Genomic DNA, 5,231 nt, shown 5'->3' on the forward strand with positions numbered 1-5,231 from the left:
AAGAAGTAGGTATGCACAGCACATAACATGCGTGCAGCCCTTTTACTGAAACCCATTTAGCCTGTCAGAGGAAGAAAAAAAACAGTGAGTCACATGATAAAGTGAAAGTGACATCAACAAGTCATTAGCCAGCACCATGGGTAACTGAAAGGTAAGTCCTCTCTTCTTGTTTTCAGCCACATGAACAACATCTGAACAAATCAACTTTCTTAAATATTGATGAGTGTTTTGATAACTTTTAACTTTAATGCCAGGTTGTCTGCCTACTTTAATATGACTCTTCTATGTTTGTACATTGAATATTTGATCAGATCTAGTTTGCGGTCCTGTTCATCCTTTACTGGCAAGCTAAATAAAATCTTATTTAAACAACACTCCGGTGGTTCTGAGTATTTATTTGTCACATTTATGTCGTGTTCTACAATCAAAAGTAATGAATCCATTCAACCCTGTTACCAAATAATTTTTATTAAAATAATCTTAAATGATTTTTCTCAGCTCACAAGGGTTTAACCTGTTGTCCTTTGAATTGTTTGAACAATTAAATGCTTAATGTATTTCAGCAAATATTTGAAAATAAATACTGAAATTAGTCAAACAAACATTGTAACTATTTAAAAGTTGGGCAAGATAGATTTAAAAAGTTGCTTAAATTAATATAAGTAAAGTCTTATCTAAAATTAAATGAGTATTCAATGTGAATTTCTTTACTTAATGGTAAAGGATTTATTAAAAAAATATTTTAAAATGTACTTTTAGAGGTTCCTGAGTATTGGTAACAGGGTTGCGCCACAGCACACAGCAAATAAAACATCTAATAAATAGTGCACTTTTGATGCCTGAGCTGGACGAATCTGTTACCTGTTCTTCTTATATACATAACAGAAAATGACAAAATAAAGGGTTCATCCTACATTGCTCTGGAATGGCCCATATAGGCCTAAGTTCAAGTTAAATTTGAGCTTCTTGGGGTGGTTTAACGCACGTTACCGGCGGAGGAAGGCCTAAATAGATGAGGGAGAGAGAGACTTCATTGATCATTAGGCCACGTGGTGGCGATCTTGCGACAAAGTTCAGGTTTCAATATCCTGAAATATTTCAACAAAGACCAGCCCATTGTTCCAGTCCAGGAGACACCGCCTTTCTGCCCTTTATTCTAAGTGTTATTATTTTACACACTCATCGCTGCCGGGAACACCGTAGCGAGCAGATTATAGCTCTACTAAGCCAAAAACAAACAAGCAGCAGTCAATACAGAGTTTAAAAGCCTACAGTAGTAGAGCTGAGTTCATGTTCACGGGTCGCGCGCTCTCAACCTGCATTACAGGTCAATATTGTCCTGCACCATGGTGCCTGATGGAAGTGCGTAGCAATGTTTATTTGGAGAACATGTTTTATTTTAGCCTGTTAATTTTGTTAATGTAAATAATACTAAACATGAAATACATTATTTGTGATTAAAAATAATGGTTGTTGGTAAATGAATTTGCTGAGCCCCCACTGGCTCCATCATAACTCGAACCCTGCATGTATGTAAGTATTATCAGCAACATTTACTTAAGGTATCAAAAGCAAAAGTACTCATAGTGCAGTTAAATAGTCCCTCTCTGTGTTTAACTATTAAAGGCATGTCTGATGTTTCTTGATCAATATCACAGCTGCATTAATGCGCATGTTGCATTTTACTGCTGTAGATGTTTAAGGTTAAGCTCATTTTAAATACTTTATATCCTGTTGGGTAGTTTAATCAATGTGTCAGATCTATAAGATCATGTATTTTTAGTGTTGATGTCCTGTGAGAACCTCTAAAAGTACAACTTTTACAGAGCTCAAAAAAACAACCTGTTTTCAGCTTTGTGATGATACATTTTCCAGCTGTCTAAGGGGAGTTTAAATAGTTTATTTAGCTTCTCAACCCATAAAGGAAAATGTCATCCTTCAGTATATGCATACAATAGAAATACATAAAGTTAATACTTATTTACAGTCTGCCACTAGTTAGAAATTCTTAAAATGGCATTTAACCCTCTCTCATTAAAAAATCCAGAATCTACAAATATGCAGATATGTTTTATTACAAAAGTTTAACTGCTGGATGCAAGATGTTTCTCAGTGTTTGTGCACTGAAGTAAGGACAGTGAGAGAAAAGTTTCTCATTCAATAAAATGGAGACTCGATCTTATTGGACCTCAAATTTAAACATCAAGTGCACAGATACAAAAAACATTATGGTAAAAAAGAAAATGAAGAACAGTACAAATGCAGTATAGTATAATGAAAAGGAACAAAAAACTAAAGTTGAAATGTTGCCAGTTTTGTTATTGTTGTGGCAGAAATGGGCTTCAATACTTATCAGCTTGTTTGTGTGCCCCCCTCCCACACACACATTTTCTAGTTTAGTAATAGGGCTGCAACTAATGATTATTTTCTTGATTAAAGGATTAGTTGTTAGGTCCTGAAAATATCACAAAAAAGGTGAAAAATGTTGATCAGTGTTTCCCAGAGCTCAAGATGACATCCTCAAATGTCATTTTTTGTCCAAAGATATTCAGTTTACTGTCATAGAGGAGCAAAGAAACCTGAAAATATTCAAATTTAAGAAGCTGAAATCAGAATTAATATTTTTTCTCTTAAAAAATTGCTCAAACCAATTAATCAATTTTCAAAATAGTTGCAGATTATTTAAGAGCTGACCACTAATCAATTAATTGTTGCAGCTCTAGTTTGTAATCAATAGAGCCTCCACATTTCGTTTCTTTTCGTGCTTTTAAAAAAACTATAACTTGATTCGTACCGGATGTTTGAACCAGATACCAATATCGAAATTGTGTTTAACAATCTGGTAATGCTTTTTAACAGTACACTGTAACAGGAAGATAACATAAACCAGATGGATTTGGTAAAGAAAAGTTTTTTATTTGTAGAGTATAGGACTGACACGGCATAAACACTTTTTAAATAGTTTTTGTCGCAGTCAGTTCATCCCACATTTTTACAGCTGAAAAATAAACTTATTTTTTCAGTGTCAGTGCTCTCTGGTGGACAAAATATGTCATGGTCTTTTGCATTTCTATATTGCAGCCGCTTGTTAAATATCTGCCAACATGAGATCTTGATAGCAACATGTTTGTGATAAGCTGATACTCAAAGGTAAATTAATTTATTCCATTCCAAGGAGCAGGTGCTGGCTAACCTGGCCAACTTTGCATACAACCCAAAGAACATCTGAGGGAGCTGCAAGTGACCGACCTCTTCTTGGACATGCTCACTGAGGAGAATGAGAACTTTGTGGAGTTTGGGATGGGTGAGTATCACACCAACAGCCATTGTTTTTACATCAAATGCTGTCTCCTAATCTAAAAACATAATAGTTCTCAGGGGGGCTGTGTAACCTGAGTATGGACCCTGAATGCAGAGACAACATCCTACAGAGCAGCGGGATCAGCTTGGTCACAAACTGTCTGTCAAGCCGGAGGGAAGAGACCGTCCTGTCAGCCATCACTATACTAATGAACCTCACAACGCCCTCATCGCGCTCTGCGATCACTGACCCGGCCATAGTGCAGTGCAACCTGGCTGCTGTCTTCCTGCAGGACTACTGCACCGAGGAGCAGGTGGCCCGAGGACTAAGCTGAGGTATCCATGTGGGATAAGTTTTCTCTATATGAGAGGAACATATTTAGAAATATTTAACACTATGTGACCAACAATATATGATATTGTTGAACACCTCACTCCACAACCATGGCCGTTAATCTGCTGCAATAAGAGCCTCCTTCAGTCTTTCTACCAGATGTTGAACCTGGCTGCAGGGATCGGGTTCGGGTTGAGCTCTGTGCAGGCCAGTTAAGTTCTTCCACATTAAACCATTTCTTTATGTAGCTGGATCTGAGCAAGGTTGAAAGTGATCTTTTTATTCTCTAAAATATCACTGCAGAATTACGATTTCCCTTTAAAGGTTTGGCCATATAGTGTATTTTTAAATCTTAAGAACTTTTAATCTAATGTTGCAGTTAGACTTTGAGTAAAACATGCTAACAAGATCCCTCTTATGTTACATTTAAAAGACAAAAACAAAAGCAAAAAGTGCTTCAGTTCAACGGGGTAGAATTGATTATGATAACAGTCTGGTCACAGCCTGTCAGCAGAACTGGGTAAGCTTCGTATTCTTTGTGCTTCAGTGATGCCTGCAGCCTGATGCACGATGATCTTAGTCTTTCGGTGCATCTTTAGCCCCTTAAATATGGATTTCACCTGTAGATATTATCTGCTTGTATGTATTTCCCATCAAAGTGCACGTCAGAGCCTTTATACAGTCTATGGTCAGATCTTATGCTTAAATTTGTGTTGTGCTCTTTCCTGCCACATGAGGGAGACTGGACAGTTTTTGTTGAAGTGAAGGGGTATGAGATTAAGACAGTTGATTACTAATGTCTTAAAAACAGCAGGTGAACAATTAAATTTACGGTTTGCCAAGAAAATGTAAGACAAGTGTACAGAGAGAAGTGACCAATCCTTAAAACAGGACATCACTACCTATTTACCCAAAGAAGTGTACATTCCTTTGCCTTTTGAAGTGATTTCCTAAAGCCTGGTGAAGATGCTGGAGCATGTCAAAGCCAACTGGTTGACTCTTGCACTCTATAAAACTCCCATGTCCTGAAACATTAATCCAAACCCCAAATATGTAAAATAAAAAATCCTAAATAAACCTCGAGTTTCCTCCGTAAGAGCCAGGGGCCCTGTTTGTTTTCTTCTGGGCTCTTAAGAGCTATTTCTGGGCCTTCAGGTCTAGACAGAAGACGACATCTGATCCTGCAGCCCAGCGTCAGTTGGACACATGCACATGTAGCTGACTCCAGAGGAAATTCTTTACAGCTTTCAGTGTCTGTGATACTCGCTCATTTTAAACGCTACAAAGTTCTCATTTTCAGTCGGTGTGTGTGGAAGTGTGTGTTTCTGAATGGCATTCCAAGGGCTTAAGAGGCGTGCACCTGCCGCCGAGATCAATAAAAATACCTTCATTCTTCCCGTAATAAGAGAAACACCCATGCCTGGTTTTAATAATGTGGTAAAATATTTATTTCAAGTTGATGTAAAAAAGGAATGAGTGAACCTGAGTGGTTCAACATCTATAACAAGACTGACCATCAGTTTACTGTACAGTGGCTCAACGAGACAGCCGCTTAGTTACGGATCGTTCTGCATCTTTTGGGTTCAAGTTTCTATTA

The 5,231-nt window shown here is 37.4% G+C and overlaps 1 pseudogene; it reads left to right on the top strand.

Moving 5' to 3' along the window:
• The first annotated feature begins 2,797 nt into the window (after positions 1–2,797).
• LOC123983541 lies at positions 2,798–4,732 on the top strand (annotated as a pseudogene).
• Positions 4,733–5,231: the final 499 nt, after the last annotated feature.

The sequence above is a fragment of the Micropterus dolomieu genome, linkage group LG14 (genome assembly GCF_021292245.1).
Source record: "Micropterus dolomieu isolate WLL.071019.BEF.003 ecotype Adirondacks linkage group LG14, ASM2129224v1, whole genome shotgun sequence".
NCBI classification, from domain to species: Eukaryota; Metazoa; Chordata; class Actinopteri; order Centrarchiformes; family Centrarchidae; genus Micropterus; species Micropterus dolomieu.